The sequence below is a fragment of the Scyliorhinus torazame genome, chromosome 3, assembly GCF_047496885.1.
Source record: "Scyliorhinus torazame isolate Kashiwa2021f chromosome 3, sScyTor2.1, whole genome shotgun sequence".
In the NCBI taxonomy this organism is placed as follows: Eukaryota; Metazoa; Chordata; class Chondrichthyes; order Carcharhiniformes; family Scyliorhinidae; genus Scyliorhinus; species Scyliorhinus torazame.
In genome coordinates, this window is record NC_092709.1 from 216,421,202 (window position 1) to 216,438,168 (window position 16,967).

Genomic DNA, 16,967 nt, shown 5'->3' on the forward strand with positions numbered 1-16,967 from the left:
GGCGGCAAGTGGTGGAAATCCCGCTGCTGCTGCCACGCACGGTACAGGACAGGGTGCTATCGGGGGTGTGGGATGGAGAGGGGAAGATCTCGGCAACATACCAGGTGATGCAGGAGGAGGAGGAGGCCTCGGTGGAGGAGCTGAAAGGTAAGTGGGAGGAGGAGTTGGGGGAGGAGATCGAGGAGGGGACGTGGGCAGATGCCCTTGGGAGGGTGAACTCTTCCTCTTCGTGCACGAGGCTAAGCCTCATACAGTTTAAGGTGCTGCACAGGGCACACATGACCGGGACAAGGATGAGCCGGTTTTTGGGGGGTGAGGAATGGTGTGTAAGGTGTTCAGGGAGCCCAGCAAACCACACCCATATGTTCTGGGCATGCCCAGCGCTGGAGGAGTTTTGGAAGGGCGTAGCAAGGATGGTGTCGAGGGTGGTAGGATCCAGGGTCAAACCAGGCTGGGGGCTCGCAATATTTGGGGTTGCAGGAGAGCCGGGAGTGCAGGAGGCGAAAGAGGCCGGTATTCTGGCATTTGCGTCCCTGGTAGCCCGGCGAAGGATTCTTCTTCAGTGGAAGGATGCGAGGTCCCCAAGCGTGGAATCCTGGATCAACGATATGGCGGGGTTTATTAAATTGGTGAGGGTGAAATTTGCCTTAAGGGGGATCGGTGCAAGGGTTTTTCAGGCGGTGGCAACCGTTCTTGGACTTCCTGGCAGAACAGTAGACAATGGTCAATGGCAGCAGCAACCGGGGGGGGTGGGGGGGGGGCCTATTTTACTTTTGTTTGTTTATACTGGGGGGTGTATATATTTGCCATGTGTTAATTCGGGGTGTTAATTTATTATTTATGTATAGGGGGGAGAGGGGCACGGGGCTGTTTTGTTTTGTATTTAATTCTATTGGGTTTCTTTTACATTTAGTTGTTGATACTTTGTGGAAACTTTAATAAAAATTATTTATTAAAAAATGTTTCTTTTAAATTTGGATAAATGTGAGGTGATGCATTTTGGTAGATCAAATCAGGCAGGACCTATTCAGTTAATGGTAGGAAGTGGGGACAGTTACAGAACAAAGATCTAGGAGTACAGGTTCATAGCTCCTTGACGGTGGAGTTACAGGTGGACAGGGTGGTGAAGATGGCATTCAGCATGCTAGGTTTTATTGGTCAGAATATTGAATACAGGAGTTGGAATGTCTTGTTGAAGTTGTACAAGACATTGATAAGACCACACATGGAATACTGTGTTCAGTTCTGGTCATCCTATTGTAGGAAGGATATTGTTAAACTAGAAAGAGTGCAGAAGAGATTTACGAGGATGCTACCAGGACTTGATGGTCTGAGTTATAAGGAGAGGCGGGATAGGCTGCGACTTTTCTCCCTGGAGCGTAGGAGGCTTAGAGGTGATCTTATGGAGGTCTATAAAATAATGAGGAGCATCGATAAGGTAGATAGTCGACATCTTTTTCCAAAGGGAGATGAATCTAGAACTAGAGGGCGTAGGTTTAAGGTGAGAGGAGAGAGATACAAAAGAGACTAGAGGGGAAATTTCTTCACACAGAGGGTGGTGAGCATCTAGAACGAGCTGCCAGAGGCAGTGGTAGAGGCGGGTACAATTTTGTCCTTTAAAAAGCATTTAGAAAGTTACATGGGCAGGGTGGGTACGGAGGGATATGGGCCAGCTGCGGGCAAGAAGGACGAGCTTAGTGATAGAAACTGGGCGACATGGACCAGCTGGGCCGATGGGCCTTATTCCATGCTGTAAACATCTATGACTCTATGAATCACAGAAAATGGTGAAGCACATATAGCAAGCAATTAATAGGGAGACAAATGGTATGTTAACTTTCAATGCAGGGGTATTGGAGGATAAGGATGTTTTGCTGCACCTATGAAGACTTCGGTAGGATCATTCCTGGAATATTGTGTACAGTTTTCATTTCCTTACCTAAAGACGGATATACTTGTTTCAGAGGGATGCATCATAGGTTACTGGGATGAAAGGGTTCTATGAAGAGAGATTGAGTAAAGTAGGCCAATATTCATCTGAGTTTAGAAGAATGAGAGATGTTCTCTTTGGAATATAAACAATTCTGAGAGGGCTAGATAGGTTAAACTCTGAGAAGCTGTCTATCCTGGCTGGAGAATGTAATAATGGGAGCCATAGTCTCCGAATTAGGGTCAGCCATTTCACACTGAGATGAGGAGAAATGTATTCAGAATTCTCTACCATAGAGGGTTGTTCTTGCTCTATTGAGTAAACTCAAGGCAGAGATTTAGATATATTTGGACATTAAGGGAATTAAGTGATATGGGGATGAAGTGGAATCAAGTGCACATAACATAACCACAGGACACTTCATTGTATTTGCAAAATTTGCATTCACCTGCCTGGGCAGTGACATGATGGAATGGAACAGACAGGTTCTACAATGGGCAGGCAATCCCTTTATCAGATCGTTGAAGACTACTTACCTCACTGCGAGTTCTAAATCTCGTGTTTCTGCTTTAGCCCTAGGTGCAGCTGCTTATGGAGGAAATTCTGGGAAGAAACGTTCTCCAAGATCCCAACCATCACCTGCCCACCATCCTTGTCAGATGTCTGTGCCTCTGTGGGCAAGCTCCAAAGGAAATATTCCCATGACCAATTGGCTTTCCTACCATCACTGCTTAACACATAAAACATATTGGTCCAGTCACCCTTAAATGTACATCGGGGAATATAATTCTATTTTGAATGTTTGCTTAACAAAACATGCTTAACATTTATAGCAAGAGTAATTGGTATTGCAGCAGGTGTGAGGTTACTGAGCAAAAGGTGGTACTTTGCCCATTGAAACTGCGCTAAAACAACACTGGTTGTATTACTGCACATACCATGGTATGCCTTGATTTCCCTATCAAATCATATTTGTACAAGGGCACATATTCTTCGGGAGCAGTACATATGATAACATTTTGTGTCATAATGGAAATTAACAGCTTTGTTTATAAAGGCAATGTTAAGGATTTCATAAATATAGACTTTAAACTTAGAAATTTTAAGCGGTGACATTTAAGAAAACATGACACAACATGAATATGCCTTGGATTTATACACTATGGGATTCTTATTGAATTTTTGCAAAGATTTGGGGCAAGAAAATAATATTGTGGGATAGTGCTCCCCAAGTTTCTCCTGTGGCAGATATTTTACAATCTTGCTGCAGCCTCTTGCAGTAGTTGCTGGTTACAGGGCCAGAGTGGTGCAGAAGGAAAACATGCATCTATTTTACAAGATATTGTAGACCTGCAGTATTCTATCCTATGCTTTACATCTAATATCGCATTCTAAATCCCCCAAATGTGGCATTTAATCCTGTTTAATTTATTTATGTGGACAAATTGGCCTCTTGAGAAATAACCCCATGGTCAGTTTCTGGGGCACAAAGTTTCCCCCATATAAAAGTGAAGTTAGCATGAGAATCCAGTGTGGGTACGATTATAAAACTGTCTTTTAGTTGAGTGAACAAAGTGAATGGTGCACACAAAAGTGTGATTTGCATCACAATAAGCATGTGACATGAAAGTGTCATTTTTATGGTCAATACAAAGTGGTTTAAAATTAAAACTTTTTTGAAGATATGGAGTAGAAAAAGCACAAATTGCCCCCCTCTCAGTGCCTTTATTAAAAGTTGGGCTTAGTGTTTTAAGCCACTTGAAACAAATTATCAGAACATCTGGCTACTCAATCTTGATATGTTTTGGCAGTGTCTCAATACCAGCTTAGAATTTAAACCCCTTTAATTTTCTCTCCAACTTGTTCATAAAAATAAATTCCAACAATTGCTGAGGTAACTGGGACTAAAGGCTTTCCCTGTGCAACGATAGCTAGAGTAGTGGCAACAGTGATTTTTATTTAGGTTTTATTGAAGCTACATGTATTTCAGGCTGCTTTTTAAAAACATCTTCATAAATAAAGCCCTTGTTTATGTCCATTTTAAAATAGGTCAGTAAACAAACTTATAATAATTAATTCTTACTATGGGAGGCTCACATTGAATGAAATAAAAGTAGGAATAGTTTTGAGGGTTGTGTGCTGCAGGAGCCGCAGGTTTCTTAAATAAAGGCACAATCATTGATCTCAATTGGAAAAGATGAGTGATGTTGGCACAATGCCATTAGAATGAATTTAATAGCCAAATTAGTTTTCTGATTGTGTGTTATGCTGAGACATTTTGTAGTATGCCGTTTTCCTGCAAAAAAATGGTTTAAGTATTCAGATTGGCAATACTGTTTAAAAAAAAAAGTACAGGTCAGTGACTTAAACATGTGTTGTGAATCTTGTCAAATGTTGTTGAAACTGGTGATTTAACTTCTTCGCTGTTTCAAATATTAATGACTATATGCAATTGTAGGCATTGGGGAAAAAAAACTTACTTGTTGGAAAAAATCTTATTTTGCCAATGGTTAAAACCCCCAAAAATGCACCTAATGTTTCAACTTTGTTTCGTTCTTTAGAAGCTCACTGTATTGAAAAATATACATAAAGAAGATATAACAATAGCTTCCTGATATAATGCTACAGAGAAAAAGAAGCATGACTCAAGTAAAATTTATTAAAACCTTGAGTTTATAACAAGGCTGAGGAAAATCCTTGTTCCATAAGGCATGCATTAATGGCATTTTCAGTAATGTGATTGATAAATAACCATCTTAATTCTTCATCACACAGCTATGTCAGTTAAGTTCTTATTTACTACGATATCAAATATAGTGATTCAGTCTTAGCATATATTTATGCTTGCTTCTTTTAAAATGCCTATCGCATTTGCGTCTCCCAAAAACAGTACTGCTAAACATTCTCCCCAATTGAAAGCAGTGTAATTAAAAGTATAATGATATAAGGAGGATTCTAACTTCTAAGTCTCAAGGTTTTGTTTGTATGATCTGTTTCCTAAAATTTAATTCCCATTTTTCTTTTGTTGTTATATTATGCATAATGCTAGCCATTCAGCTTGGGAATAATCTATATTGAGTCCCCAACATTTATTGACCTTGAAATTAAAGTGGGCCTATTTTTTGACATACCAGGAAGGGGAGATAGAGCTTGGGTTACGATTCCTGCACCTGAATGATGAGGTCCAAGGAGTCCACAATATTGGGACTCAGATAATACTAGTCTTTATTAGTATCACAAGTAGCCTTACATTAACAACGCAATGAAGTTAATGTGAAAATCCCCTAGTCACCACACTCCGGTGCCTGTTCAGGTACACTGAAGGAGAATTTAGAATGTACAGTTCATCTAACAGCACTTCTTTCGGGACATGTGGGAGGAAACCGAAGCGTCCGGAGGAAACCCACGCAGACACAGAAAGAAAGTGCAGACACCACACAGATAGTGACCCAAGCCGGGAATCAAGCCCAGGTCCCTGACATCAAATGTTCAGGGAGTGCTCCCCAAACATTTGATGTTAATGAGATCGGAGTTCCAATAAAGAGCAAACCAAGATCAGCTCCCTGTCTGCATCATAGGGCCCTCAAGTAAGTGAAGGCGGCGGAGGGTTGGGTGGGTGAATGGAGGGTGAAATTAGATCCCACAGTGGGGTCAGAAGTTAGAAGGGCAGGGTGTGTGGGGAGGTGGTAGTTTGATCATCAGGCCTTTGGAAAGAAGGGAAGAGATTGGGTCTTGGGTGGGGGAGGTTTTAGGCCTCGGGAATGGAATCAGATACCAAGACGGGGTACAGACCTCATTCAAGTAAAACTTATTAAGAAATAAATTGTATTTATATAACCAGCGAGATCTTCCGGCTCTTCACATCGGCGGGATCTTCTGGATCCGCCGACGGTGCACCCCCGCCATGGGTTTCCTGGCGGTGGGTTCAATGGAAAATTCCATTGATAGTGGCAGGATCTTAAACACCTTTTACATCCTCAAGAATTCTAAAGCATTTATATCCAATTAAGTACTTTCAACGTATAATCACTGCTGTAATGTTGGGTGCTGTTGAGGGAGTATTGGGAGTTAGGAGCTAAGTGATAAAGGAAGACATTGAGCTTAGATTAATACCTGATGCAAATTGGCCTAGGGGGAGATGGATTGATTGAGTTAACATGTGGCTGAAGGGCTGGTGTGGTAAAGAAAGGCTCCTATTCATGGGGCACTGGCACCAAACAGTGATAGTGTCCGTTTGAACCAGAATGGAACCTTTACCCTGGTGGGAAGGGTAAACAGGAAGATTGTAAAGGCCTTAAAGTAGTGAGTCAGGTGAGGAGAGATCTACAAGAAATAAAACCAGTTTAAAGAAAAATGAAACAAGAAAGGAGAGTATGGAGCAGTCTAAACAAATAGAACATAAATGGTCAGCGAATAACTAGAGTAATAAGAGGAGTGTAAAAAGATGGTTACAAATAAAGTGAGAAGAACTGCTTTAAAAATTATTTGAACACTGTGTAGGTGCATAGAGTGTCCATAATAAAACAGGGAAACTGGAGACAATAATACATTGTGAGAAACAGTCGGGACTACTGAGACATGACAACAGAAAATTCAAGACTGAGAAATAAACATTGTAGGCTGTAACATATTTAGAAAAGACAGAGTGGGCAAAGGGGAGGTAACATAACTGTAATTATTTATTTCTTTTTTACGTTAAAAAAATTTTGGAGTACCCAATTAATCTTTTCCAATTAAGGGGCAATTTAGCGTGGCCAATCCACCTAGCTTGCACATTTTTGGGTTGTGGGGGCGAAACCCATGCATACATATAAATGTATTTATAATGGCAGCAGAAAAAATGTGCTACAACCATCATAAAGACAAAAATAAAATCCATGTGAATAGAGATGAGAGATAATAAAGGACTAATCATACAAATAGGGTTAGTCCACAGCCCATCTAAAAGAGGTGGAGAAAGAAATATGCAACAATTAGGGGAATTAATAAAAACATAGATTAATCGCAGATGATTTTAATTACCCCAAAATTAATTAGTCAAAAGAGGGGGTAATGGGGATAAGAGAATGCAGTTCCTACAAAGTGCACAGGACTCCTTTCTAATCCAACAAAAAAACATCAACAAACAAAAATCACTACTGGCTCTGGGAATGGGGTCTGAACCAGAGAAAATGTGAAAAGTAAAAGTGGGGAAGATCGAGGCAACAATGACCACAATATAATAAGGTTTAGGATGATACAATACTTAAGAAGGGCATAATCATGATAAAGTTCACGACAATAGATCTTAATAGAATAGACAGAGAGAAAATGTTTTGACTTGTGAGGAAGAGCAAAACCATAAATCATCAATACAAAGATAATCACCAAGAAATTAAATAGGGAGTTCAGGAAAAACAAAGAACAAAGAAAAGTACAGCACAGGAACAGGCCCTTCGACCCTCCAAGCCTGCGTCAAAAAACCTCTTACCCTGGAAGTGTTGAGAATGTGAAACTGGCTACCACAGGAAGTAGTAATTGTGTTTAAGATGAAGCTTAGATAAGCATATGAGGGAGAAAAGAATAGAGGGCTTTACTAATAGTTATATGAGGAAGGATAAGGCTTGAGTGTATTTAAACAGCAGTGTGGACTGATTGGCCAAATAACCTTTTCATCCCACAATCCAAAGATATGCAGGTTAGATGGATTGGCAATGATAAGATAGCCCCTTTGTGTCTAAGATGTACAGGTTAGGATAGGGTGGGGAGTAGGCCTAGGTAGCGGCTCTTTCAGAGGGTCGGTGCAGACTCGAGGGGCCGAAGGGCCTCCTTCGGCACTGTAGAGATTCTATGATTCTAACCTGTTTCTGTTTTCATAACCATGTAAATGGTGTTTCCTTTTAATTTATGAGCGGTTCAATTTAAAAATAACCCAGCAGACAAACTTTAACCTTAAACAAGATAAGGTTAATTTATTACAGAACTACATCTGAAAGTTATTTATGTAATGAAGTTATTAACTGAAATACAGTTACAAAGATTAAAATGCAGATATAGGAAAAACGATACTTAAAAATGAAATTTCAAATCAGTCTCTTTGAGATATAATTGGGGCCCATTGCTCAAGTTCCTTCTTTCTGAAATGAAGGGGGTTGAAACTTGAGGTTTGTTTTAGCAACTGTGAGGGCCTCTACAGTCAACTAGTGGCCATTTGCCTTTTTCAAGTGGATTCAGCACATCAAGCAGGTTTTGGGAGAGAGCAAACGTTTCTTGTTCTACGGTTATGGCATTTGCAAATTTCCTGGACTCTTTGGGCAGAACAGTAGTTGATTTCTTAAAACTTCCTCCTTGACTCCCTATTGCAGAGCAAAAATCCCTCTGATGATGTCTCGGAGTTCTTCTTAGGAGATAATAATAATCTTTATTATTGTCACAAGTAGGCTTGTGCAGACTCTGCACAGACAGTGACCCAGCGGGGAATCAAACCTGGGACCCTGGTGCTGTGAAGCCACAGTGCTAGCCACTTGTGCTACTGTGCTGCCCTCAAAGAAGACCAGGAGAATATTCCTGCTCTTCATCTTTGTCCACTAGAGGGAGAAAATGTGGTCATCAGGGAAAAAGGAATAGATCAGAAGTGTTCGCCTAGACAGGCCAAAGATGTTAGGATCTGGATTCCAGGCAAGAAGAGATCCAAGTAAGTTAATTAAATGAAGTGAATTGCTAACTTTTTTACGGGTTTAATTTTTTTCTGCCGACTACAGTGGAATACAGTGATTTAATTTGAAAGAAATATTGCTTCAGTGAGAATCCTTAAAAAGATGAGGGAAGGAATTAGTCCTCTTCACACATTTTCTAAAGGGCCTAAAAATTATTTACAGGAGGGAATGGGGACTGCGATTTTTAGATCATTATTTCTAACATCTAGATGGATTGCTGCTCTGCCCAGAGCTGGTGTAGACACACCATCAGGGAAAAAGTGCCCAGAACATACAAATTGGGCCTGAAGGATCCAGTTCAAATTCATCATCAACTGCTTGTGTATCTACTACAGCCTTTCAAGAGATTCTTGAAGGGACCATTGAAAGGTGCTCACAAAAATGGCAAGTGACTCTTTTGTTGGTTTTGATACAACAGAGCCACAAAGTGCAGGAATGTCCCTCCTGACACTGCAAAGTCTCATGTCATTCATGGCTCAGTTTCAACCTCTGCACTTCACCTCCCTGGACTGGTGACTTGCATTCGTATCGCCCAACTGGCAAATACAACTCGGTAGTTTTATAGAGATGAGGTGCTATTTCCAGCGAACCTTGGGCTGACATCTTCAGGCATTGATTTTCTGCCAGTTAATGGTGTTGCATGAATTGTTTCCCTCCAACTTTGTACAAGGTCATAGTCCTAAACACTGCCCAAAGACATTGAAAATATTTTTTTTCCAATTAAGGGGTAATTTAGCATGGCCAATCCACCTACCGCACACATCTTTGGGTTCTGGGGGTCTGGGGGTGAGACCCATGCAGGCATATGGAGAATGTGAAAACTGCACACACACAGTGACCCGTGGCCGGGATTGAGCCCGGGTCCTCGGTGCCATGAGGCAGCAGTGCTAACCACCGCACCACCATGCCGACATTGAAAATATATATAAGACAATGATAGATGATTTATCAAAACCTATAGAAAATCAGTGGCACTTGGCAAGAGTATTAAACTGAAAGTGTTATAGACTCTATCTAAATTACTAATGGAATATTAACTGGTCATTCATTTTCTCTTTAAAATTGAGAAAGAGGGAGTTTCACAGAACCTTTCCGCAGTAATTTAATGGGTTTAAGGTAAATTCCTAGTCCATGGATTAAATACATTTGATCATTTAAATTACCATTTTTAATTCAATATTTTTGTTCTTAATGGTGTGTATCTATCTATATTTCTCTCTCTGCAAATCACCATGAGTGAGAGAAAGAGTAGATTTATACATAATGAGACTGATTTTCTTTGCTGTTTTGTTTGGAAATTGCACTTTAAAATAATGAATGTCACAACACAACAATCTCCCACTGAACATTTTGGCGGGATCATTGAAATGGGCATCTGCCAGAAACAGGCAGATGCCTCAGTGGCCCATCCAAATTGAGGTCATATGATATCAATGGTACCCCAATGCAAATATTTGATAGCTGTGGTTGGAATCGGTGCTGTACAAGCTCTGTCCGGTGCTAGTTGACATGGAGCAACCTAACCACTGAGCATTGAAGGAACTCTGCAGAACACTTAAAATAGACTGCAGGTAAGTTCCTGTAAAAAAAAAATTGTTGGTGCAGAAATGCAGCTCCTTGCCCCACAGAAATCATTCCACCCACTGTCAGTCCATCTGTATGTCAAATATATGGGCAGCTCCCTAATGCAATGGTGATCAGGTCTAACCATGAACACCGACAAGATATCTCGCAAACATCGAGTGGCCTAACTGATAATCAACCCAATACTTTTCTAGAGTTTTTAAAGTATGTGTCTAGCATGTTACTTGATTATTCTATGGATAGCATGTAAAAAGTCTCACATTTTTGTTGATTAGCTGAAACTAGGAGCATTAAATACATTGAAGTACAGATCATAAAAGACACCAATAAAAAGCAACCAATTTCAACACTGCAATTTGAATTTTCTTAAGTTAATAAATTATTGAGATCATTTTTTTTCTAAGTGATCCCATATATGATCTTAATTTCGACTAAGTTTAAAATGTGTCCATATAAAAAGTTAAATTTGCATTAATGCAAATGTAATGAGTTAACTCATGAAATTAATTGTTTATTGTTAAGAAGACCTTCAAGAGAATAATCCCATGTACGCATCCCATCTACCTGTGGTTTAGGATTTAGGTTTTACTTCAGTCATCGATTGAAAATGTCACTGGAAATGTGTTTGCTGGGCACTTCAAACTTCTGTGAGAAAATTGTGTGTAAGAGAGAGATAGTTACATCACGGGCTTATAATTTACATCAAGCTTTTCTGGAACTAGAGTAGCCAGCATGCACCACAGCAGTCTGGGTAAGATAACAATTTGGTTAAAAAAAAAAAAATCAGAAAAAGGTTTAATTTTATTTCCCTATCTTGAATGGAAGTTTTTTACGTTGCTGAAGGGCATTACGGTTTGTGCTGGTGTTGAAGAGGACGTTTACATGGCATTTTGACATTAAGCTAGGATGTTGTGGCTGGAATCAGTCAGCCGGACCCAAACCAGCTTGAATGAATGGCCATTTGGTCAAGGATACTCCTTGCTGCATGTTATAAACACCAATAGCCTCCACAGGAACCAGTGACGGCTTGCCACCGAGGAACACGCGGATGGGGAGGCAGAGAATTTACCCCAAATGCGTTTCATGTCAACTGGACAACTTTATATTAACCTTATGCCAAAAGGCTTGGGTGAGAAACTTGGCAGAATTCCTCCACCTAGAGAAAATCAATTTTGCCATGAGAGGGGCGGAGGAGGGGTTCTCAACAAGGTGGAGGCTGTTCATTGACTTCTTTAAGGGATGTATAACTTGGGGGGGGGGGGGGGGGGAAGTTTTTTGTGTTCTGTTTGGGGATGGGAGGGGCTGGGTGTAAAAGGAGGTGGTGGAGGGGTGGTACAGGGGATTAGAGGAAATTGTGCATGGTTAATTTTTTTTTTAAATTTAGAGTACCCAATTATTCTTTTTCAATTAAGGGGAAATTTAGCATGGCCAATCCACCTGACCTGCACATCTTTGGGTTGGGGGGGGGGGGGGGGGTGAGACCCACACAAACACTGGGAGAATGTGCATACTCCACACGACAGTGACCCAGGGCCGGGATCGAACCCGTGTCCTCAGAGCCGTGAGGCAGCAGTGCTAAACACTGGACCACTGTGCTGCCCCTTGCATGGTTAATTGTTGCTGTTGTTGTTCGTCTATTTCGGTTCTATTTGAAAATACCTCCAATAAAATATTTTTCAAACAAAAACCTTATGCCAAAAAATGCAACAGTTCAGACAAATCAATGGTGCAGTTCCAGTTCATCCCTCACCATACACATTGGTTTTGTGTGTGTAAAGCATCTGAGTCTGATCGTTTATCTGACTCTCAGTGCATCTTCTCAGGTAGTTTCACATCATTTGTTGTTTGCATTGAAACTCTATTTCACAGCAAAGCTGTATTTATTAAACACCCATGTTGTCCAATTGATCATTTATTGGGGCACAGTTTCAAAATAAAGGGTTTCCCATTTAAAACAGGTGAGGAGGAATTTTGTCTCTGAGGGTCATTCGTGGTTGGCATTCTCTTCCCCAGTGAACAGTGGAGGCTAGGTCATTGGATATATTCAAGGCTGTTAGACAGATTTTTGACTAACAAGGGAATTCAAGGTTATGGGAAAAGGCAGGATAATGGTGTTGAGGCCACAATCAGATCAGCCATGATCTTATTGAATGGCAGAGCAGGTTTAAGAGGCCAAATGACCTATCCCTGCTTCTATTTTTCGGATTATGCTCTTGCAACTTTATGAATCTTCTTTTCAAAGTATTATTGTTTGGATAAAGCAGACACTTGCACACTCATGAATTTCCCAGATGAGGAGTGGATTCCAGTTTTTGCATTCAGCCATAAATAGACAACATTCTTTTGTTGCAGAATTCAATGGGAGGCGCAGTATGTAATATAATTTGGATGCTCCAACTGAGTATTCACAATCCCCAAAGCCTTGATATCCAACCCAACTCCCAAAACCTTAGCCTGGATCTCTGGCCCACTTCTTTTCCTAAAGTCTAACTTTCATTACCTTTGCTTTGTAAGATCTATCATTTGATGTTTAGTAATCTCAGAAATTTTCCTCTAAAACAGTGTTTGATTAGCTAATTACCATTTGGTATTAAATAATTAAAACAATAATTTTGAAACTATCTTTGAACACAGTTTACCAACTAAACAGATAGAACACTGTCTTAAAAATGAACTTGTGGTCCATACATCTCAATACATTCTCCATAATTGCTATACCTTCATGCTTTGTGCATTAGCTGTGTACAAGTCTCCTGGCATAAATCACAATTTAAATAAGGAGAGGTTTGGTAATTCTAAAACAACATCAACATTCTTCACAATACAAGAAAATCTGTTTTGACTTGCAACAATTCAGTCCCAAATTGATGTAGTAATCATAAGGTTTGTAAAATCTAAGGCAACTATCACCAGCTGTGAATAAGTATACCATTTTCATTTGAAGGTTATATCAAAAGAAATGTTTTGGTAGAGACCAAAATCAAAGCTAGTTTAAAAAACAGTAAACTTTCGTAAAGTGCAACTTTCAGACAATTCCAGCCAGTTTACCTAAATCAATGGATCTTAACTGCATGACAAAACTGCAAAAGTTGGAGACAAGAAATTGTTTTACAAGTTTTATTTAGATAATATTCAAATTTCCCTTCCATTTATGAACAAGCAAGGTACCTAGAAAATACTGCAACAATGTGCTTAATACTAAAGAATCATGTTATTTTGTAAAACCTTCCTTTTCTAATCTAATTTATAAAACAGCTCCCTACTGAAAGGAGAATAAAACAGAGCAGTGAAGGCAAATTGAGCATGTTGGTATCCATTATTTCAGCCAGCTCAATTTATTTTTTGGTATAAAGCTTTGTTATTGTCAGAATTTTTGTATGTTAATGAAAAGTATTGCTCTGTTTTGATTGTTTTTACAATCAGTGTAAGCTGTGGCATTTTGTTGTTAAAATGGATTTTAATGACGTAAGTTGTGTATGCATTTGTATTGTCACAAAACATATAATACATGGGAGTTGATGTGCTGTCTGCCATGCTCTGTAATGCTGGGAACTACTAAACCAACATAAAGACATGTTTTGATTGTGACCACTGGCTATGTGCAGTTCTTGTTTCACAATTGTTTCAATCTTTCCTTCTCTGCAATGAACTATGCATTTGTAATTTAGTTTAGTATTTAAACAAGCTACTTATTCAACAGAAATATCTGGCATGATTCAACGACGTCATTGCTCCCGGTGCAGATCCGGGCGCAATGGGCGAATCACATGAAGGCCCCAAATCAGGTGGCACTGCCAGGGTGCCATTCTGCCAGGCTGCCACTGCCAGGGATCGGGGGGAGGGGGGGGGGGCGTTTGCCAATTTGCCAATTGGAGGGGGGGGGGGGGCGGGTGTTCCCAGGGCTCACAAGAAGGTTGTAGGGGGAGGGGGAGGGGGGAGGGCGGTGAAAGGGGGGGGGGGGGGAAAGAGGGGTCATCGATAAGCAGGGAGAACCTGAAAAGGAGGGGGGGGGGAGAAATCAAGGCTGCCGGTCAAAATGGTGACTCTATCAGTGATCAACTCAAGTGTGGCCTCGGCAGGGAGAAACCCCTCGAGGCCAAAGGGAGAAACTCCTCGAGGCCACAGGGGGAAACTCCCCAACAGCAAAGTGCTGAGAAACACCCCACTAAATGTGCCCAAAAGCAGACATTAACATTTGTCCACTGAATCTCGTCCATCATATCAAAGTGTCTGCCAGATAACTATGGAGGAATGGGGTGAAGTGTGGAAACTGGTTCCCACAACTGCCACACGTGGTAAATCAATTCAATGTCTGGTACCAAATGGACTGCACCCATCTCTGATTGATCAGTGCTTGAGAACTGGACAGGTCTGGAATATCTGCATTTCACAACCAGAGATCCAAACTCTCATCACAAGCTAGGTCAACATTCCCTATGCATAGCAAAATAGGATTATATTCTGTTGTGAAAAGACCTAGTGCTTCACTAATGTAAAAAAAAGAACCCATGAGAAATATAACAATCACAGCAAAAGAATGCATCACCCCAAGGATGTCTGGAGTGCCGCTCTGGAGGAATATGTAATAGCCTATCCAAATGAGCACTGAACCCACTGACGTTCAGTTTAATTTGAATAATGTAAACTGGTACCCAATTTAATTCTCATCTCCAACTGCGATTATTACTCATCTCACTGGGGGATGAGGGAGTGCTAAGAAATGACATAGTACTGCCAGATATAAATGCAGACAGCAGCATAAAGGGCCATGCAAGGTAGCAGGCACATGGGAACAATAGCACATGCAAGCTCCCCTTCAAGCCATCCTAAACTATATCGCAGCTCCTTCATTATCGCTAGGTCATAAACCTGGAACTTCCTAACTATACACTGGGTAGACTTCAGCAGTTGTAAAGGTGGCAACTTTTTAAGGGCAGTTATGGATAGACAACAAATGCTGGCCTTGCCAGTGACATGTCCATTTAATTAATTTAAAAATAAAGATCAGGGGCGGGATTCTGCGGGGCGGGCAACTCCGGCGGGAAGGAGTGGCCTGAACCACTCTGGCATCTGGCCACCCCAAAGGTGCAGAATCTTACGCACCTTCAGGGGCTAGGCCGGCGCCGGAGTGGTTTGCGCCCAGCCGGCCGTCGGGGAAGGGGCTTGGCGGCACACCAACCGGGGCCGAAGGGCCTCCGCTGGCCGGCGCGAGTTGGCACATGCGCGGGAGCGCCAGCATGTGCTGGCGTCATCCCAGCGCATGCGCAGGGGGGGGTTCATCTCTGCGTCGGCCATCGCGGAGGACCACAGTGGCCGACGCAGAAGAATAGAGTGCCCCCACGGTACAGACCCGCTCGCGGATCGGTGGGCCCAGATCGCGGGCCAGGCCACCATGGGGGCACCTCCCGGGGCCAGATCCTCAGGACCCCTCCCCCCAGAGGACCCCGGAGGCCGCCTGCGCAGCCAGGTCCTGCCGGCAAATACCTGGTGTAATATACGCTGGCGGGACTGGCCGAAAACGGGCAGCCACTTGTCCCATCGCGGGTCGGAGAATCGTGGGGGGGGCCACTGCCAGCGGCCGCCGACCGGCGCGATTCTCACCCCCGCCAAATCCCCGGCACCGGAGAATTTGGCAGCCGTCGGGGGCGTGATTCACCCCAGGTCATTGAAAACAGTACTCAAATGTACAAGATGCCATCTTGGGCAATTGCTTCATCACTTTATGCCGAATACTCTGTTACAGCAACAGGTGCTGTAGGTTTCAGGCCATCCTTTCATCACTGCTTCTTGTAGTATTTGAAAAGTTGAATTTTGTTACGTAGTTTGCTTGATCTGAGCAAGATACTTGTCAGGATATTTGTCAGATTCTGCCAAACAAATTTCTAAGTTAATTTATGGCGAGTTTTCTGCCGGCTCTGCTGCTTTTTAATGACACTTAAGTCAGTTTTTTAGGCCCTGGGGAGTTTATCACCAGTTTAACTCACACTTGGAATGTTTTTTAGCACTGGGGAGCTGAACTCCGAGATCTGGCTGCCATTTTGAAAGGGTGATCCGATCTCTAAGTGAGCTTGCCCCCCCACCCATGGGCAATATCACCACCCACATACATGGACACTACCTCCACGCACCCCAAGTAAGGGCACCCCGTTAGGGGGTCTCTGGGGGTCTCCCCTCTTCACGCCACCCAAGCCTCCTTACAGCACCCTCCTCTCTCCTAGGACTTCCATCCTAGGATATAAGTTAAACCTGGAGAAGAGTGAATGCTTTTCAGTTATCCCACTGAAGAAGAGAGCCAATTTGGGGGTGCTGCTGTTTTTGATGGGCGCTCATTTTAGGTGTTTAGGGGTTCAGGTAGCGTGGGATGGGGCTCGGCTTCATAAGTTAAACTTTACAAGTTGGTGGGTAGGGTTAAGATGGACCTACAGAGGTGGGATAGCCTCCCTCTGTCCTTGGCAGGTCAGATGCAGTCCATAATGCTGAACATTTGCCATGTTTTCTGTTCCTATTCCAATGCTTGCCAGTTTTGCAGGGGTGGAGAGGCTGTTTTGCCCTTTATTTGGGCTGGTAAGGTTGCTAGGATTCGTCAGAAGGTTCTGCAAAGGGACCGGCAGTCAGGGGGTTTGGCGTTGCCGAGCTTGATCTACTACTATTGGGCAGCGAAAGTGGAGAAGGTGTTGGGTTGGTGTGGGGATCAGGAGGCAGTGTGGATGAGGATGGAGTCAGGCTCACGTAACAGGACGAGGCTGCAGGCATTGGCA

General features: G+C 42.2%; 1 protein-coding gene across 1 annotated transcript in view; it reads left to right on the plus strand.

The window, feature by feature from the left end:
* Positions 1-4,473, plus strand: part of zdhhc2 (zDHHC palmitoyltransferase 2) — a 233,055-nt gene extending 228,582 nt beyond the window's left edge. The window contains exon 13 of the mRNA XM_072496849.1: positions 2,504-4,473. The gene's annotated coding sequence lies outside the window, so the exon portion shown is untranslated. The remainder of the gene's footprint in view (positions 1-2,503) is intronic.
* Positions 4,474-16,967: the final 12,494 nt, after the last annotated feature.